General features: G+C 44.1%; 1 protein-coding gene and 1 long non-coding RNA gene across 2 annotated transcripts in view; one reads left to right on the top strand and one right to left on the bottom strand.

Annotated features, from left to right (window-relative positions):
• The window catches only part of ADGRG6 (adhesion G protein-coupled receptor G6), a 211,070-nt gene extending 195,987 nt beyond the window's left edge, over positions 1 to 15,083 (bottom strand). Inside the window, exons 1-2 of the mRNA XM_056567247.1 lie at positions 14,959 to 15,083; positions 4,152 to 4,325 (exon numbers count right to left, since the gene is read on the bottom strand). The gene's annotated coding sequence lies outside the window, so the exon portion shown is untranslated. The remainder of the gene's footprint in view (positions 1 to 4,151; positions 4,326 to 14,958) is intronic.
• A 27-nt stretch (positions 15,084 to 15,110) lies between these two features.
• The window catches only part of LOC130362566 (uncharacterized), a 34,482-nt gene continuing 27,934 nt past the window's right edge, over positions 15,111 to 21,658 (top strand). The window contains exon 1 of the long non-coding RNA XR_008891466.1: positions 15,111 to 15,228. This is a non-coding gene — a long non-coding RNA (uncharacterized LOC130362566). The remainder of the gene's footprint in view (positions 15,229 to 21,658) is intronic.

The following is a 21,658-nucleotide window of genomic DNA, read 5'->3' as shown; positions in this document are numbered from 1 at the left end:
AGATCTGGAGACTGGCTAGGCCACTCCAGGACCTTGAAATGCTTCTTACGAAGCCACTCTTTCGTTGCCCAGGCGGTGTGTTTGGGATCATTGTCATGCTGAAAGATCCAGCCATGTTTCATCTTCAATGCCCTTGCTGATGGAAGGAGGTTTTCACTCACGATAAATGGCCCCATTCATTCTTTCCTTTACACTGATCAGTCATCCTGGTCCCTTAGCAGAAAAAGTAGCCCCAAAGCATGATGTTTCCATGCTTCACAGTAGGTATGGTGTTCTTTGGATGCAACTCAGCATTCTGTCAGGGACCGACCAGGGGAGAGGGAGAATGAGCCCTAAACTGACCCTAAAACTGCTCTCCCTGCCTACTTGCCCATCCACCCTAACCGGTGTATCGACAGCTGGGCGCCTGTCCCTCCCTGAACAAAAGTGCAGGGGCCTAATTAAAACACATACTAATAAAAAGTCTATAACAGTCAATAACCAGAAACATAACAGGAACATAGAACTCTATAACAGATTACGTTCAGAGGACACAGATCAGTGGGCAGCACAAGAGACACTATGGATCAGTGGTCATGAACAGAGGACACTATAGATCAGTGGACATGAACAGAGGACAGTATGGATCAGCAGACATGAACAGAGGACTCAGTGGTCGTGAATGGAGGACACAATAGATCTCTGGTCATGAACAGAGGACACTGTGGATCAATAGTCATGTACAGAACTCCAAACATCTGAACTCAAGAACTAATAAACACATAGAGTTCAAAACATAAGACAGGAACACTGATGAGTCAATAGACTTTAGGAACAGACAGGAATGTAGCACAATCCCCCAGAACATCCAGTAGACACAAAGTCCCCATAGACCAGAAGCAGGGATCTATCGCTAATCAGGAATAAACGCATTCCCTATGCAAACCTCCAAAAGACACAAAGTCCCCATGGACAGGTAATAGGGGTGCCGAGATACACAGGATATATTTATAGAACACGGTTCACACTGAACACAAGATAGGAATAGCAATCCCTCTGAATACTTCCAGTAGTCAAGGAGTCCCCAATGGAGCGGTAACAGGGATGCAACATAGGAAACTGTTCACACTGGACACACAAACTGGAAACTCCACTTCACTAATGAAGTAGCAATTGATATTAAATCCTAATAGACTACTGGCCAGCGGCACACTTCACCATGTGGTCAGGATGCTGGCCCAGTGGGAAAACAGAAATATAAAACACAGAACTTCACATAAACGGATACATGAGAAAATACAGTGTGAACAGACACATGGCAGAAAGGATATACAAATCCTAAAACCGACTAAACAAACACAGCTTAAAATCCACTAAGAGCATACCACCTAACATGGCTAAAACCAGAAAATACAAAGTGCATGCTAAAACATAGATAGTAGATTAAAAGTTCAAATAAGAAGAATTACCACCAAGAGCTCCCACCAGCATATCCAGCATCATAGCAAGTCAGTATATAATGAAGTTAATCACCAGCCCAGAGGCTAGACTGAGCTGACTTTAAATAGACACACCCTAAAGGCTATTGGAAAACAGAGGGAGAAAAAGCCAGAGACATTAACTATTCCCTGACTGGGGAACATAAAACTGTTCACACACAGCAAATCCAATATCTGTGTGTGAACACAGACCAGGACAGACATGACAATTCTTTCTCCTCCAAACACGATGAGTTCAGTTTTTACCAAAAAGTTCTACTTTGGTTTCCTCTGACCATATAACATTCTGCCAATACTCTACTGGATCATCCAAATGCTCTCTAGCAAACTTCAGTTGGGCCTGGACATGTATTGGCTTAAGCAGGGGGACATGTCTGGCACTGCATGATTTGAGTCCCTGGCGGCATAGTGTGTTACTGATGGTAGCCTTTGTTACTTTGGTCCCAGCTCTCTGCAGGTCATTCACTAGGTCCCCTTGTATTTTTGCTCACTGTTCTTGTGATCATTTTGACACCACAGGGTGAGATCTTGCGTAGAGCCTTAGATCGATGGAGATTATCAGAGGTTTTGTATGTTTTCCATTTTCTAATAATTGCTCCCACAGTTGATTTCTTCACACCAAACTGCTTGCCTATTGCCGATTCAGTCTTCCCAGCCTGGTGCAGTTCTACAATTTTGTTTCTGGTGTCCTTCGACAGCTCTTTGGTCCTGGCCATAGTGGAGTTTGGAGAGACTGTTTGAGGTTGTGGACAGGTGTCCTTTATACTGATAACAAGTTCAAACAGGTGCCATTTTGTTTGTTTGTAGGTGACCAAATACTTATTTTCCACCATAAGTTGCAAATAAATTCTTTAAAAAATTTAATTTTATGGATTGTTTTTCTCAGTATGTCTCTAATAATTGAGGTATACCTAAGATGAAAACTACAGGCTTCTCTTATCTTTTTAAGTGGGAGAACTTGCACAATTGGTGGCTGACTAAATAATTTTTTTGCCACACTGAACCTTAAAATACATTTAAAATGTGAAAAACTCACTGCTGAGTATTTACACAGAGAGTGTGGGATACCGACAAGTGGGACAGACTAAAGGTGAGGGCTCACACTAGTAACAAGTGGTAAGGCAAAGTTGCATAAATAATACCTCAATATAGCCTCCAACCACGTCAGGGATTTAAATGGCGCAACAGGTGATGTACAGCAATAGTCCCAAGGACACTCAGGCAGTAGCGAGATGAATTAGCATAGAAAATGTATTCGAATTAATTTTCTATGCTAATTCATCTCGCTACTGCCTGAGTGTCCTTGGGACTATTGCTGTACATCACCTGTTGCGCCATTTAAATCCCTGAAGTGGTTGGAGGCTATATTGTTGTATCTTGACACCTAATTCCTGGTGGTGGGATCGGCTGCATGGTGGAACTTCTATATACATGCTGACATCAGTGTTGTGCCTTACTGGTAGCACAACCTACGGGGTGAGCAATTTTCTCACTATTTTGTTTGAGATTATCACCTTAATCTATTGCACTACGGAGCGCTCTGTGGTTTTTTGTCTTTATAAATAATACCTCAACAGTTGTCCATAGTAATTATAGCAGCCTTTGCTGCTCAGCTTATAAGCATAACACAACCCTTAAAGAAGTTGGAGACAGAGGTAGGCTGGTGAGCCGTCACAACCCATCATTTTGCATACCAGCAACTGCCATCAATTCTTTTAGAAGCCATGATCGCCATTGATTACGGCATCTAGTAGCTGTCACACCCCCTAACATAGACATGAATGGAGGGGACTTCACGACCACGGCCTCCCAAACCCATGTGTGTCTACACGGAGATCGCGAGAGGGTCGTGGGGATGCCCCCAATCGGACACTTTATTCCCAATCCTATGGATATGGGATAGGATGTCCAGCAACTGAGTACCCCTTTAGTTTGGTCTGTAATTGCCTTTTATTTTATTTTATTTTTTTTAAGAACTTGAAAAATTCTACCTTTTAAAAAAAAGTCTTGACTTTTGTAAATACATAATTGCTTGGATTCTGCAATCAAAATGTTTACACTAAAATAAAGGGGTTATCGAGGAGTATAAAAAGAGCTAATTTCTTTCAAAAACAGTTCCACGTCTGTCTCCAGGTTGGGTGTGCTTTTACAACTTGGCTCCATTCACTTCAATGGAACTGAGCTGCAGAACAACACCCAACGTGGAGACAGACGGGGAGAGGTCTTTAAAAGAAAGTAGCTCTGTTTTTCTCTTCCTGGATAACCCCTTTAAGTAGGGGCTCATCAGTCAGAACATGATTATCCTTTAAAACAGTGGAATTCAATTGACCTCCATTGACAGCGTACAGAAACTCTTCAGTAAGTTCAATTACTTATACAACTTTATGCTTGTCAATGCAGGTGATCACAATTTTCTTGTCTTGTCGATGGATATGTTTACAATATATACTCTAGGAGCAAATACAGTAAACGGACACTGCTATTGCAGGGTGAAAATGTCCTTATTTTTTAGAGCACAATTATAACATGTTTGAAAGGCATTCGAAGAGTCCCTCTTGTGTACTTTGTAAATGAGCTGTTCATTCTTAATGATTTCAGTCTGTGCCTGTAAATCTATAAAGCGTTCTTTAAAAGACTAGACGACACAAAAACATTATTTGTTTCACAAATTACCTTTACATTTCCGCTTTGAAGCTGATCACACACTTCATTGTTAGAGTGTAAACCTGAGCAGCAGTATTTCATGGGATACCTTCTCAGTTTTACAGAAACTTCTATTAATCCAGCATACCAAACGTTTTGTAGAATGTGAGCATGATAGTGTCATCATCTGGGAATGTTATATACCTAAAATCACAATAAAAAAACATAATAGGTCCCCATCCATATGCAGGAACTGCAATTGAAAGATAGTACAGCAGTTTTCTTCCACTCTTTTAGGAAATTGCTTTCACACGAGTGTATTTTGTATCCATGTTACAATGTTTTTTTGCTGACCATCATATAAAAGAAATGTTAATCTATGGGCTAGTCACAAATATGTGCATATTATAAAAGTGAATCATGTGCTACTATTATCAGTTTTGCAGATAAAAAACTACCTCCTATTGTAGTCTATGGAGAGCATTAAAATATGGATGTATCCAGGGTTGATCCATCATATCAGTGTTTTCCCCTCTTTTCCAACTATATTTTAAATTGTATACAAAAAGAAGGCTGCATCAGCGCTCTTGGTGAAAAAGTTTAAGGCTCTTAGCACACTTTTTGAGCAAAAAGTGTCCCCCATCCACCACGCAGAGTTGGCCTCACTTCGGATGGGACCCTACCCGCTCACTTTACCCACCTCTGTTCCTTTCCACAGAAGGATTTTGAACTGATAGTGGATCCTGCATTCACCCAGTCAGAGGCTATGTGCCCAGCAGAGATGGGTATAGTGAGTGTGTAAGGGTCGCATCCGAAGGTAGGCCACCTTCAAGTGGCGGATGGGAGACAGTTCAGATAAAAAAGTGTGCTAAGAGCCTTACATTTTTTGATAAAGAGTGCTGATGCAGCCTTCTTTTTGTATGTTGTATATTATCCACAGCAACATGCACCAGTGTATTTGGTTGTTGTGCTGACTTTTTTCCTGTTTGTTTCTTGCATATTTTAAATTGTAACTAAATTAATATTTACTGTACAATGATATGGATGGAATACTGAAGCAAAACATTTCACCTATAATGTGTCCACATTTAGATTTGTATTACAGATTTATACCTATATGCTTGTGGGAAACATGCCTAAGGAGTGACTCAATCCAGGGGATATTACTTGAAATTTTTATTGGAATCTGGAATTTTGCTCAAGACAATTATGCAGGAAATTGCTTGTTCAAATAAATTTAGCAATTTGTGTTCATAATTCGCCGAATTTCCCCCCAAAATTTGGTTCGGTCCGCTGTTAAAAACAGCTATTTCTGGCCTACACAGAGCCTCAATAGGGGTGTAGAACACTTTGCCTTGCTGTAACACGCATAGGGTGTGTGCTGGGTTTGAAAAATAATACTGTTATTAAGTATGACTTGCAGATCAGAGGCGTCACTATGATCCTAGAGGTGGCATCAGTATGAGGAGACCATATAGTGGCTGAATGACATAGCGTGGAGGCGGAAGCAGCTTGAGGAGACCATATAGTGGCAGAATGACACAGCCTGGAGGTGGCGGAAACATGAAGAGAACATATAGTGGCTGAATGACACAGCCTGGAGTTTGAAGCAGCATGAGGAAACCATATAGTGGCTGAATGACACAGCGTGGAGTTGGCGGCAGCATATAGTGGCTGAATGACACAGCCTGGAGTTGGCGGCAGCATGAGGAGACCACATAGTGGCTGAATGACAAAGCCTGGAGGTGGCGGAAGCATGAGGAGACCGTATAGTGGCTGAATGACACAGCCTGAAGTTGGCGGCAGCATGAAGAAACCATATAGTGGCTGAATGACAAAGCCTGGAGGTAGCGTCAGCATGAGGAAACCATATAGTGGCTGAATGACACAGCGGGGAGGTGGCGGCCGCATGAGGAGAACATATAGTGGCTGAATGACACAGTGTGGAGGTGGCAGCAGCATGAGGAGAACATATAGTGGCTGAATGACACAGCCTGTAGTTGGCGGCAGCATAAAGTGGCTAAATGACACAGCGTGGAGGTGGCGGTAGAATGAAGAGACCACATAGTGGCTGAATAGCACAGCCTGGAGGTGGTGGAAGCATGAGGAGACCATATAGTGACTGAATGACACAGCCTAGAGGTGGCGGAAGCATGAGCAGACCATATAGTGGCTGAATGACACAGCGTGGAGGTAGCGGCAGCATGAGGAGAACATATAGTGGCTGAATGACACAGCCTGAAGTGGGCAGCAGCATATAGTGGCTGAATGAAACATCGGGAAGGTGGTGGCAGCATGAGGAGACCACATAGTAGCTGAATGACACAGCCTGGAGTTGGTGACAGCATGTAGTGGCTTAATGACACAGCGTGAAAGTGGCATCAGCATGAGGAGACCATATAGTTGCTGAATTACACAGCGTGGAGGTGTTGTCAGCATGAGGAGACCATATAGTGGCTAAATAACACAGCGTGGAGGTGTTGTCAGCATGAGGAGACCATATAGTGGCTTAATGACAAAGCTTGGATGTGGCTGAAGCATGAGGAGACCATATAGTGGCTGAATGACACAGCATGGAGGTGTGGGCAGCATGAGGAGTCCATATAGTGGCTGAATGACACAGCGTGGAGGTTTTGGCAGCATGAAGAGACCATATAGTAGCTAAATGACTCAGTGTGGAGTTGTTGGCAGCATGAGGAGACCATATAGTGGCTAAATGACACAGTTTGGATGTGGCTGTAGCATGAGTAGACCATATAGTGGCTGAATGACACAACGTGGAGGTGTTGGCAGCATGAGGAGACTATATAGTTGCTGAATGACACAGCCTGGAGCTGGCAGCAGCATGAATAGACACAAGAGCTTCACAATCCCTAAGATTAAAAGATGAATTTTAAAATGTAAATTGAAGATTTAGGGTAGCTAGAGCTACCATAAAATTTCTTAGGCCCAGACCCAGGTTTAGCAGCATCAATAAACCATATATTGGCTAAATGACACAGCCTGGAGGTGGCTGAAGCATGAGGAGACCATAGAGTGGCTGAATGGCACAGCCTGGAGTTGGCAGAAGTATGAGGAGACCATTGAAATGTAAGATTTTTAAATAGAAATTTAAGATATTGAAATTGAAATTTAAGATTTTGAAATTGAAATTGAGGATTTAGAAATTGAAATTTTAACTCCCAAGTTTTAGTGTCTCGGGCCCTGGCGTGTGGGTACAAAGGACCAAATCTAACAAGGAGTCACATGTCACATGGCAGCACAATGACAGAGCCTGGAGGTGGCATCAGTATGAGGAGACCATGTAGTTGCTAAATGAAACAGCCTGTAGCTTGCAGCAGCATGAGTAGACACTAGGGTTTTACGATTCCTAAGATTAAAAGATGAATTTTTAAACTTAAATGTAAAATTAATGGTAGCTAATGCAACCATAAAAAATGTTTAGGCCCAGGCCCAGCAGCATCAGTAAACCCTATATTGGCTAAATGACACAGCCTGGAGGTGGCTGAAGCATAAGGAAACCGTGGCAGAAGGTGGCAGAAGCATGAAGAGACCACAAAGTGGCTGAATGGCACAGCCTGGAGTTTGTGGCAGCTTAAAGAGACCATTTAGTGGCTGAATGGCACAGCCTGTAGGTGGCTGAAGCATGAGAACATATAGTGTCTGAATGGCACAGCCTGGAGTTGGCGGCAGATGAGGAGACAATAGGGCCTCACAGTCTCTAAGAATAAAAGATGAATTTAGAAATTTCCATTGAAGATGTATTGTACCTAGTGCTACCATAAACATGTATAGGTAATGTCCTAGGCCCAGCAGCATCACTAAACCATGTAGTTGCTGAATGACACAGACTGGAGCAGGCTGAAGCATCAGTAAACCATATATTGGATGAATGACACAGCCTGGAGGTGGCTGAGACATCTGTAAACCATATATTGGATGAATGGCACAGCCTGGAGGTGGCTGGAGCTTCTGTAAACCATATATTGGATGAATGGCACAGCTCGGAGGTGGCTAAAGCATCAGTAAACCATATATTGAATGAATGGCACAGGCTGGAGGTGTTGGCCGAATGAGGAGACCATATAGGGGCTGAATGACACAGCGTGGTGGTATTGGCAGCATGAGGAGACCATATAGTTGCTGAATGACACAGCCTGGAGCTGGCAGCAGCATGAGAAGACACTAGGGCTTCACAATCCCAAAGATTAAAAGATGAATTTTAAAATTTTACCATAAAAATTTTAGGCCCAGGCCCAGCTGCATCAGTAAACCATATATTGGCTGAATGACACAACCTGGAGGTGGCTGAAGCATGAGGAGACCATATAGTGGCTAAATGACAAAGCCTGGAGTTGGCTGAAGTATGAGAAGAGACCATATAGTGGCTGAATGAGACAGCCTGGAGGTGGCAGCAGCAGCATCAGGAGTCTTGAAAGTGACCCGGTGACAGAGTGGTGCGGTGGGTGGCAATTCCAGTACACGGTGACGAAGGTGGGTGAAAAAAGGTCTGATGCGGAGGAATGTTTGTAACTGGGGAGCAGCACCCTTCATCTGTTTGGCACTATCCATATTTGTGAAGTGTTGGGGTGGCACCATGGTCAATCTATTCTCATGCATCAGGCATTGGTGGTTGGAAATCCTGGTTGATCCATGCCTGACTCATCTTCACAAAGGTCAGTCTCTTTACATTTTTCGTGGACAAACGAGATCTCTGACTATGGCCCCTGCCGCACTAAACACTCGCTCTGATGGTACACTACTAGCCAGGCAGGACAGCTTTTCCAGGGCGAACTCTGCTAGTTGTGGCCACAAATCAAGTTTGGCTGCCCAGAAGTCCAGCAGATCTTCAAGGTGTGTTGGCATGGGCATGTCAAGGTATACCACCACCTGCTGGTTCTGGTACTGCTCCAGGTATACCTGCTGCTGATGAGTTGCTTTACTATGCGGTTGAAGAAAGCTACTCATCAGCGACTGTAGACTCAGGCTGCTGCTGATGGAGCAGGTACTGCTCCTGCCACCCCACCCCTTCCCAGCAGCCATGGCAGTGGAAGGTTAGCGCAGAGGGACCCCCGAGTCAGAACTGTGAGAGGATGGATGATGGCACCGATAGGCATTGGCCAACTGACTTCATAGGATGCCTCTGTAGTAGGTCAGTTTGTCCTCCCTCTCAGTGGTTGTAAAAAAGGCCCCTATTATGTGGCGGTATCGAGGGTCCAATAAGGTGGAGATCCAGAAGTCTTCCCACTGCCAAATGGTGATAATTCGGCTGTCACTACTCAAGCAAGTGAGCATGCATCGTGCTATTTGTGCAAGTGACTCAGAGGGACTCCCTGCCTCCATCTCCACTGCATGCTGACACAGTGTGTCTGGGTCCTCTGTCTCACCTTCCTCATAACCCTTTAGCTCCTCTGGCTGCTCCTGCTCCTCCTCACCTGTCAGATTACTAGAAAAACCACCCATTTGGCGAAACCTAAACTGTGCTCCAGTTCAGCCCCCACAGGGCTCATATGGCCGTGAGATGTAGGCGCCAGGTCTCCAGTGCCCTGACCAGCCATCGTTTCCAACACGTGTTGTAAGAAATGAAACAGTGGAATGATGTTGTTCATCCCGTAATCCTGGTGACTTATTAATACTGTGGCTTCTTCAAAGGGCCTGAGCAAACGGCAGGTGTCACTTGTGAGCTGCCACTGGTTCACATTGAAGTTACACAGGGGAGTACCCCTATCCGATTGGATCATCAAGAAATCGGTGATGACTTTTCTCTGTTCATATAGTCGGTCCAACATATGGAGGGTGGAAGTCCAATGTGTGGCAATGTCACAAATCAGACTATGTTGAGGGATACCGTTCTGACGCTGCAGCCCAAGGAGGGTGTGCTTTGTGGTGTACAAGTGGCTGAAGTGCATGCAAAGTTTCCTTCCCATTGTTAAGATGTCTTGCAAATGGGGGGAACCCTTCAGGAACTGCTTCAGAACACTTCAGGAACTCAGCCTTCCCAGTCACAGCGTATGCAAGATGTTATTCCCATTGTCAGTCACCATGGTTCCTATTTCCAGTTTTCGTGGAGTGAGCCATGCTCCAATTTATTTACCATTGACTTTTAGAAGTTCTTCCCCTGTGTGACTCCGTTCGCCAAGGCAAACCATGTGAAGAACAGCAGGACACCACCGTGACCTGCACACATGGTATGCTGAAGTCCACACTGTCACAGGATCAACGGCCTGAGGGAGTGGAGGAGGAAGCGGCATGACCTATCCAAGTTGGTGTTGTGGCTGTACAGGAACCACATTCACCCAGTAAGCCATAAAGGACATGTATTGTCCCTGACCATAGTTACAGCTCCAGATGTCTGTGCTGCCATGCACTTCGGTACACATTGACAGGCTCAAGGACTGGCCCACCTTCTCTTCCACAAAATTGTGCAGGGCTGGTATTGTCTTCTTCGCAAAGAAATGATGGCTTAGCACTCTCCACCGCGGCTCAGCACAAGCCATCAGTTCTCTGAAAGGTGCAGAGTCCACCACTTGAAGAGGGAGGAACTGCAGCACCAGCAACTTGGACAGGAGCACGTTCAGCTTCTGCGCCATTTGATGAGTGGGCGCATACTGTTGTCTCTTGGGCATGGCTTCGCCGATGGATTGTTGGCGGAATGGCTGACTAAAAATAGGATGAGCAAGAGCATCTGGAGCGACAGAAGGAGGGTATGAAACCCAGCTCCCTTCAGCTGAGGTGGTAGAGCCTTGGCTTGCTGAAAGAGGGAGCAGCGTGCCGCTGGGTGATAGTAACATAGTAACATAGTTCATGAGGTTGAAAAAAGTCCATCAAGTTCAACCTATATCCCTAATGAGTCCCTACTGAGTTGATCCAGAGGAAGGCAAAAAAAAACCCCTCATACTAGAGGTAAAAATTCCTTCCCGACTCCAAATATGGCAGTCAGAATAAATCCCTGGATCAACGTTCTGTCCCTATAAATCTAGTATACATAGCCAGTGATGTTATTTCTCTCCAAGAATGCATCCAGACCCGTTTTGAACTCTTTTACAGAGTTCACCATGACCACCTCCTCAGGCAGAGAATTCCACAGTCTCACTGCTCTTACAGTAAAGAACCCCGTCTGTGCTGGTGTAGAAACCTTCTTTCCTCTAAACGTATAATAGGAGGTCCACAGATTATATAAAACAAAGCTTTTATTAGAAATACAATAAAATGAACATAAACAATTTGTAGTTAATCAAAATTTCAAGTGTAATGCCTGGATGTAGGCCCACTTGCGTTTGCCTAGGAAGCTGACCCTGCTGGTCAACAGACCCCCTACCTATTAATGCAGTGAGGCCTTCCAATAGAGGGCCAACCCGCATCCAGGATCCTCCTATCTCACCCTAGTGCTTCAGGATGGGATAGGGGTAGCTGTGGGGAGTAATGCGTACTTCAGGCAGATACCAAACAGTACCTCCAGATATCACCGCGTGAGTAAGGTGCATACAAAAGATTATACAGTATACATATATTGATGAACCATGTGATATACACAATAATAAATAGATTTCCAGCACGTTTCGCTGTGTCTGTTATTCTGTGGCACAGCTCCTCAGGGATTGAATTCAGAGAAATAAGATACACACATAATAAGCGTATCTCTCTCTTCTCCCACGTTAGTGTAGAGGTAGGTATTCAGCATGGAGGTATATAATGTGCATTCAGAATTCTCCCTTTGTTAGGGGGAGTGGTGTGCATATGTTCATCTCTTTATGTAGGCCGTTCATGAGTAAAAAATTACTTCTGAAAACAAAATCATTGTGGTATAAGATGTTTGTTTTAAACTGGTGTGGGTTATTTAGATATTTAGATGAGACCCCTGAAAGTAGATACATACCAAGTTTATGATGGACTTATAGCGCAGATGACATATACTTGGCATTAACCCCTTAAGGACCAGGCCATTTTACACCTTGGGACCAGAGCGTTTTTTGAACATCTGACCACTGTCACTTTAAGCATTAATAACTCTAAGACGCTTTTACCTATCATTCTGATTCCAAGATTGTTTTTTCGTGACATATTCTACTTTATGTTATTGGTAAAATTTGGTCGATACTTGCATCGTTTCTTAGTGAAAAATTCCAAAATTTTATGAAAAAATTGAAAATTTTGCATTTTTCTAACTTTGAAGCTCTCTGCTTGTAAGGAAAATGGATATTCCAAATAATTTTTTTTAATTCACATATACAATATGTCCACTTTATGTTTGCATCATAAAATTTACGAGTTTTTACTTTTGAAAGACATCAGAGGGCTTCAAAGTTCAGCAGCAATTTTCCAATTTTTCACAAAATTTCCAAAATCACAATTTTTCAGGGACCAGTTCAGGTTTGAAGTGGATTTGAAGGGTCTTCATCTTAGAAATACCCCATAAATGACCCCATTATAAAAACTGCACCCCCCAAAGTATTCAAAATGACATTCAGTCAGCGTTTTAACCCTTTAGGTGTTTCACAGGAATAGTAGCAAAGTGAAGGAGAAAATTCACAATCTTCATTTTTTACACTTGCATGTTCTTTTAGACCCAATTTTTGAATTTTTACAAGGGGTAAAAGAAGAAAATGTATACTTATATTTGTAGCCCAATTTCTCTCGAGTAAGCACATACCTCATATGTCTATGTAAAGTGTTCGGCGGGCGCAGTAGAGGGCTCAGAAGCGAAGGAGCGACGAGGGGATTTTGGAGAGTACGTTTTTCTGAAATGGTTTTTGGGGGGCATGTTGCATTTAGGAAGCCCCTATGGTGCCAGAACAGGAAAAAATACCCACATGCCATACCATTTTGGAAACTAGACCCCTTGAGGAACGTAACAAGAAATAAAGTGAGCCTTAATACCCCACAGGTGTTTCACGACTTTTGCATATGTAAAAAAATGTTAAAAAAATTCACTAAAATGTGTGTTTCCACCCAAATTTCATATGTATGCAAGGGTTAATAGCAGAAAATACCCCCCAAAATTTGTAACCCCATCTCTTCTGAGTATGGAGGTACTCCATAAGTTGACCTGAAGTGCACTACGGGTGAACTACAATGCTCAGAAGAGAAGGAGTCATATTTGACTTTTTGAGAGCAAATTTTGCTCGGGGGCATGTCGCATTTAGGAAGCCCCTATGGTGCCAGGACAGCAAAAAATACCCACATGGCATACCATTTTGGAAACTAGACCCCTTGAGGAATGTAACAAGGGGTACAGTGAGCATTTACCCCCCACTGGTGTCTGTCAGATCTTTGGAACAGTGGGCTGTACAAAATTTTTTATTTGCACAGCCCACTGTTCCAAAGATCTGTCAGACACCAGTGGGGTGTAAATTCTCACTGCACCCCTCATTACATTCCGTGAGGGGTGTAGTTTCCGAAATGGGGTCACATGTGTTTTTTTTTTTTTTTTTGCGTTTGTCAAAACCGCTGTAACAATCAGCCAGCCCTGTGCAAATCACCTCAAATGTACATGGCGCACTCTCCCTTCTGGGCCTTGTTGTGCGGCCCCGGAGCACTTTGCGCCCACATATGGGGTATCTCCGTAGTCGGGATGTTGCATTACAAATTTTAGGGGGCGTTTTTCCCTTTTACCTCTTGTCAAAATGAAAAGTATGGGGCAAAACCAGCATGTTAATGTAAAACATTTTTTTTTTTTACACTAACATGCTGGTGTAGACCCCAACTTCACCTTTTCATAAGGCATGAAAGGAGAAAAAGCCCCCCAAAATTTGTTAGGCAATTTCTCCCGAGTACGGCGATACCCCATATGTGACCCTAAACTGTTGCCTTGAAATACGACAGGGCTATAAAGTGAGAGCGCTATGTGCATTTGAGGCCTGAATTAGGGATTTGCATAGGGGTGGACATAGAGGTATTCTACACCAGTGATTCCCAAACAGGGTGCCTCCAGCTGTTGCAAAACTCCCAGCATGCCTGGACAGTCAACGGCTGTCCGGCAATACTGGGAGTTGTACATTCACAGGGGGGGGGGGGGACCTCCAGCTGTTGCAAAACTACAACTCCCAGCATGCACAGTCCATCAGTGCATGCTGGTAGTTATAGTTTTGCAACAGCTGGAGGCACACGGGTTGGGAAACACTGGGTTGGGAAACAGACAATGTTTCCCAACCAGTGTACCTCCTGTTGTTGCAAAACCACAACTCCCAAACATTCTCAGGCATGCTGGGAGTAGTAGTTCGGCAACATCTTTAGAGCCAGATGTTGCCGAACTACAACTCCCAGCATGCTTGGAGTTGTAGTTTTGCAACATCTGGAGGACTACAGTTTGCAGACCACTTATACAGTGGTTCCCAATCTAGTTAACCGACGGATCGCAGGGGATCGGAGGAGGTGGCAGGCTTGCCACCTCGCTCCTAGGCTCCAGCATGGTCCTGGCTGTCTGTGACAGCCGGGATCATGCGAAATTACCGGGCGGTCGGGTCCCAGAGACCCGATCAGCCTGGTATCGCGGCAGATCGCAAGGGCGATTTCCCTTGCGATATGCGGCGATCGCCGACATGGGGGGCCTACATGGCCCCCCTCGGCGTTTGCCCTGGATGCCTGCTGAAGGATTTCAGCAGGCACCCGGTTCCGATCTCTGCCCGGCGAGCGGCAGAGACCGGAAAACGCCATGACGTTGTGGAACGTCATTGGTCCTTAAAGCCCAGGGTGCCATGACGTCATTGGTCCTTAAGAGGTTAAAGGGGTACTCCGGGGGGTAATTTTTTTGACTATATGGCATCTTCTCTGTAAGTTTTGTTTTTTTTGCGATATACATGTGTTATATGTTTTGGCAGCATGTATTTGTTTTTCTTACCTGTTTGTTGGGCAGGAAGTTCTGTAGTTCAGAGGGTTTTCTTTTACTGTTGTCCACAGTTCTTAGTCTGTTGTGGACAAGATGTCACAGCTTTTTTTTTTTTCCTCTCTGTCTGCATGGGATGAATAAGCCACGCCCCCTCATCTCATCCAGCTGAGTACACAGCTCCTCACCTCCCCTCCCCCCGCTCTGTATCCTAAGGACACAGGTCTGCACAGGAGAAGGACCTCAGAGAGAAGATAAGTGTTATCTGAAGGGGAGGATGAGAAGGTGCCCGGGCTGGGGATGTATGGACTGCAGGGGAATAAATCACATACTGGGAATGATCTTTATGGGGGAGATTTATCAAAACCTGTGCAGAAGAAAACTTGCTCAGTTGCCCATAGCAACCAATCAGATTGCTTCTTTCATTTTTCACAGGCCTTCATAAAAATGAAAGCAGCAAGCTGATTGGTTGCTATGGGCAACTGGACAAGTTTTCCTCTGCACAGGTTTTGATAAATCTCCCCCTATATGTGAAGGGGGAGGAGGGGACTCCTGAATGACACATGCTGGGAGTTGTAGTCCCTGTTGTATGTGTATGCTAGTGTTTACAAACCAATGTGCCTCCAGCTGTTGCAAAACTACAACTCCCAGCATGCCCTGACAGACTTTGGGCATGCTGGGAGTTGTAGATTTGCAACAGCTGGAGGTACACTGGTTGGGAAACACTGTTCTAGCCTATTCAGCATACACATCATGTTACAGCAGTGTTTCCCAACCAGTGTGCCTCCAGCTGTTGCAAAACTACAACTCCTAGCATGCCCAAAGGCTGTCAGGGCATGCTGGGATTTGTAGTTTTGAAACACCTGGAGGCACCCTGGTTGGAAAACACTGGTGTATGCCCTACAGAGGTGTGGTGAACTACAACCCCCAGGAGACTACAGAGGCAGCATGCTGGTGTTATACCACAAACTGAAGACTCCTGAATGACACATGCTGGGAGTTGTAGTCCCTTTTGTGTGTGTGTATGACAGTGTATCCCAACCAAGGCTGATTATATTAGTGTGCTCTGTATAAGGGGGCTGACCCGGGAAAATAGTAGGGTGGGTAAAGGGCGGAACAAACAAACAAAAATAAAAAAGGAGCCGCCCCAAACCAACAAGGCATGTGGCATGCTGGGGTTTGTAGTTTTCAGCACAGCATGAAACAGGAAATAGAAGAAAAGATAGGTAAACAAAGTGGGGGATAAAAAGACAACAAAGAACGGAAATAGAGTAGCCTAAACAACAAGAATAGAAATGAAACAAAACAAATAGGGTAAGTCAAAAACGGAAAAACACGTTGACCACCGGAGTACCCCTTTAAGGGATAGTAGAAACCTGTATAGAAAATATGAACCTGATGTGAGATCAAACATCTTAGAGGGCCGGTGGTTGTGGGGGAAAAAAGTCTAGTTTACATACCTAGAGTTGTGGTAGAAGTTCCCATATATATGTATAGACATGTGTATATATATAAGATGAATGGGATGCCGGTCCTCAGATCTAGGGACAGACATAAGGCTAATAAGAATGGGAGAAGGCCTAAAAAAAAAGTGCCAACTTTACAAAATATAAAAGTCAGGCCTACCTATGGAGGAATCTGATATGTGAAGCCTCCGGGCTTGCGGCGATAAGGCAGCCTGAGGGGGGTAACCTGATAAACAATGCCCACTTGTTGGTAGAGGCCCAAGGATAAGTATGGTAAGGGGTTAAGGGAAGTAATAAAGGCAGGACTTACTTTTGTGCAGAGACCCCGATCTCCAGGACGCGCTGGCATAAGTGCCCGATGTGCGCAGTCCTGTATTTATATGTGCAGTAGCCCGCCAAAATGAGCGCTAGCTGCACTCCCCTTCCGTCCTACGTACTGGGCGGAAGTGACGTGTGCTACGGCCGTGCGCATGCGTAGTATCCCATGCGTGCCGTCAGTGGAGAGCACGCGTCATCGCATGCGCTCCACTTTGGAGCGCACATCTACTTCCTCTCAGGCTCAGACCTTCAGATGTGGAAAATGTCGGGCATGTAAATTCATCAAAACTGGCAGAGAATATACCGACAACCACCTGAACCGTACATTTAATGCTAAATCTTTCTCTAACTTCAGAACTTGCAATGTGGTATATATTTGCCTATGCAAATGTGGAGCAAGATACATTGGTAAAACAATACGTTTCATTAAAAAAAACGGATTTTGGAACATATAGGGGACATTAATAACCAACGGGACAAACCAGTAGCCAGGCATGTCAACGATAAACACAATGGGGGACATTTACTAATCTAGTCTATTCTGGGTATGCTTATAGACCAGCGTATGTGGTAGTCTCCTGTCTATTGTGCTCCTAAGTTATCAAAGGTCTCACAGCCCTTGATAAATTCTGTGCTCTGACTTCAGGGTCTACAGCTTAAACTGCATTTAGACCTGCTCCAACATGGTCTGACATTTCAGCGTATTTTGGGCAGATGCGACTTGTCGCACAAAAGTCGCACTTGATAAATTCAGCACCAATGCATTTTCCAATGCATTTCCATCTAAAATAGACTTGCATGCATCATGTTCTAAAAATCCTCTACAGCAAAAGTCGCAGAAAAGTCGCACATATTTAGACTGCGACTTTCTGTGCAACAAATTTAGACAGGAAAAACCAGTCTAAATCGTTTGATAAATCTCCTCCAATGGCTACCTCAACTTTATTCAATTTCAAGTATTAGAAGTAGTCAGCACTGGGATACGCAGAGGAAACACTGATTCCATTGTTACTCAAAAGGAGACTAGGTGGATTTTTACTCTCGACACTGTGCACCTTAATGAGCAACTCAACTTTGCCAGCTTCATATAGCTACGTGACTGAGACTACCTAACCATTTCATTTATCTACATGGATGGCTTTATCCCTTAGTCCTTACCCTTCTATGTATACAGTCCATGCAGTCGGACCCCTGTATCAATAATCAGATATACTGTGGCCCCTCTATACCTAGCCCTATGGGACACCATATGGGAAGTGTAGACCCCTTCCAGTGCATTCGATTAAAGGAGGTCTGATTGAGTGAGTTAATTCCATTTTCTCATTAATAGGGCTCTACCACCCCACCCACCCTTTTTCTGCCCCCCCCCCCTTTTTTAGGATACCTTGGGCATTAGGGGTTACATAGTTACATAGTTACATAGTTAGTACGGTCGAAAAAAGACATATGTCCATCAAGTTCAACCAGGGAATTAAGGGGTAGGGGTGTGGCGCGATATTGGGGAAGGGATGAGATTTTATATTTCTTCATAAGCATTAATCTTATTTTGTTCCAGGAATGTATCTAATCCTGTTTTAAAGCTGTTAATTGTTCCTGCTGTGACCAGTTCCTGAGGTAGACCGTTCCATAAATTCACAGTCCTCACGGTAAAGAAGGCGTGTCGCCCCTTGAGACTAAACTTTTTTTTCTCCAGACGGAGGGAGTGCCCCCTCGTCCTTTGGGGGGGTTTAACCTGGAACAGTTTTTCTCCATATTTTTTGTATGGGCCATTAATATACTTATATACGTTTATCATATCCCCCCTTAAACGTCTCTTCTCAAGACTAAACAATTGTAACTCCTTTAATCGCTCCTCATAGCTAAGATGTTCCAAGCCCCATATTAGTTTAGTCGCGCGTCTCTGCACCCTTTCCAACTCCGCAGTGTCCCTTTTATGGACAGGTGACCAAAACTGAACAGCATATTCCAGGTGAGGCCGTACCAATGCTTTATAAAGGGGGAGTATTATGTCCCTGTCCCTTGAGTCCATGCCTCTTTTGATACATGACAATATCCTGCCGGCTTTGGAAGCAGCAGCCTGACATTGCATGCTATTCTGTAGTCTGTGATCTACAAGTACACCCAGATCCTTCTCTACCAGTGACTCTGCCAGTTTAATCCCCCCTAAGACATACGATGCATGCAGGTTATTAGTACCCAGATGCATAACTTTACATTTATCCACATTGAACCTCATTTGCCAAGTGGATGCCCAGACACTTAGTCTATCCAAGTCATCTTGTAACTTATGCACATCCTCTATAGACTGTACCGTGCTACAAAGCTTGGTGTCATCTGCAAAGATAGAAACAGAGCTGTTAATACCATCCTCTATATCATTGATAAATAAATTAAACAACAGCGGTCCCAGTACTGAACCTTGGGGTACACCACTAATAACCGGGGACCAATCAGAGTACGAATCATTGACCACCACTCTCTGGGTACGATCCATGAGCCAGTGTTCAATCCAGTTACAAACTAAAATTTCCAAACCCAAAGACCTTAACTTACCTGTCAGACGTCTATGAGGGACAGTATCAAATGCTTTAGCAAAATCCAGAAACACTATATCCACAGCCATTCCTCTGTCAAGGCTTCTACTCACCTCTTCATAAAAGCAAATTAGATTGGTTTGACAACTTCTATCCTTAGTAAACCCATGCTGGCTATCACTTATAATACAATTATCCCCTATGTATTCCTGTATGTAATCCCTTATAAGTCCTTCAAACAATTTACCCACAATGCACGTTAAACTTACCGGTCTATAGTTTCCTGGGGAAGACCTAGAGCCCTTTTTGAAGATTGGCACCACATTCGCCTTGCGCCAGTCCCTTGGCACAATACCAGACACCAGAGAATCTCTAAATATCATGAACAGGGGTACAGATATTACTGAACTTACCTCTCTAAGAACTCTTGGGTGTAGTCCATCCGGTCCTGGGGATTTGCTTACATTTATATCACTTAACTTACCTTGTACCATCTCTACATTAAGCCAGTTCAGTACATTACATGATGTGTTACCAGCACTGACCTGGCCAATGTCAGCTCCTTCTTCCATAGTGTATACAGAACTAAAGAACCCATTCAGTAGCTCCGCCTTCTCTTGATCGCCTGTGACAACCTCCCCATTATCATTATTAAGGGGTCCTACATGCTCTGTCCTTGGTTTTTTTGCATTTATATATCTAAAAAAATATTTAGGATTAGTTTTGCTTTCTTTGGCCACCTGTCTCTCATTTTGAATTTTTGCTGTTTTTATTACATTTTTACAGATTTTATTAAGCTCCTTGTACTGTTTAAATGTTATCGCTGACCCATCAGATTTGTATTTTTTGAAGGCTATTTTTTTGCTGTTTATTGCTCTTTTAACATCATGTGTCAGCCATGTAGGATTTAGTTTCAATCGTTTATATTTGTTCCCCTTTGGTATATATTTAGCTGTATAGTTATTTAGAGTTAATTTAAAGATGTCCCATTTACCTTCTGTATCAGTATTTGAGAACACCTCCCCCCAGTCTATGTCCTGTAGTGCAGCCCTCAGCCCAGGGAAATTTGCCTTTTTAAAGTTATATGTTTTTGCCTTCCCCGCCTGTCTTTGTTTTCTACATTTTAAGTCAAAAGTAACTATATTGTGGTCGCTATTACCAAGGTTTTCCCGCACAGTTACATTACCAACCAGCTCTGCGTTGTTGGAAATGATCAGATCCAACAAGGCATCACTTCTTGTTGGGTCCTCCACAAACTGGCCCATAAAATTATCCTGCAATAAATTTAGGAATTGTCGCCCCTTTGTAGTTTTAGCCAACCCCGGACCCCAATCTATATCTGGATAGTTAAAATCTCCCATTATTACCACTGTACCTGCCCGGGCGGCCCTCTCTATTTGTTTATGAAGCCGAACTTCTATCTCTTCAGTGATATTAGGGGGTCTGTAGATTACCCCAAATATTATTTTTTCAGTATTTCCCTCCTTTTGTAATTCTACCCACAATGATTCCACATCCTCAGAATCATCACACACTATGGCATCGTTCACACTGACTTTCATACCACTTCTTACATACAGACAGACTCCACCACCTTTTCTGTTCATTCTATCCTTGCGAAACAATGTAAACCCCTGCAGATTGACAGCCCAGTCATGCGAGGAGTCCAGCCATGTCTCAGTGACCCCAACTATATCAATATGTTCCTCCAGTATCAAGGCCTCAAGCTCCCCCATTTTATTTGCTAGGCTTCTGGCATTTGTGAACATACACTTTACATTTCCATCCTTTATGTTATTGGGGTTAATGGGATTCAAGGGTGTAAGTTTTATTTTCCTATGAAGCCTATTCCTATTAACTATTCTAACCCCTCCCTCCGCTCCACCCCCAGGTACATTTATAATTCCCACCTCTCTATCTACACTATCTTCCCCCTCTTTGCTGTAGGTTCCCTCCCCCCAAGTCCCTAGTTTAAACACTCCTCCACCCTTCTAGCCATCTTCTCCCCAAGCAAAGCTGCACCCTCCCCATTGAGGTGCAGCCCGTCCCTACGGTAGAGCCGGTAACCGACAGCGAAGTCAGCCCAGTTCTCCATGAACCCAAACCCTTCCTTCCTACACCAGCTTCTGAGCCACTTGTTTACCTCCCTGATCTCCCGCTGCCTCTCTGGTGCGGCTCGTGGTACTGGTAGTATTTCAGAAAAGACTACCTTGGAGGTCCTTGCCTTAAGCTTGCGGCCTAAGTCCCTGAAATCATTTTTAAGGACACTCCACCTACCTCTTACTTTGTCATTGGTGCCAATATGTACCATGACTGCTGGGTCCTCTCCAGCCCCGCCCAACAACCTGTCAACCCGATCCGCGATGTGCCGAACTCGTGCGCCAGGCAGACAGCACA

This window comes from Hyla sarda, chromosome 3 (genome assembly GCF_029499605.1).
Source record: "Hyla sarda isolate aHylSar1 chromosome 3, aHylSar1.hap1, whole genome shotgun sequence".
Taxonomy (NCBI): Eukaryota; Metazoa; Chordata; class Amphibia; order Anura; family Hylidae; genus Hyla; species Hyla sarda.
The sequence above is the reverse complement of the archived record's forward strand: the minus strand, read 5'-3'. Positions and strand labels throughout refer to the sequence as shown.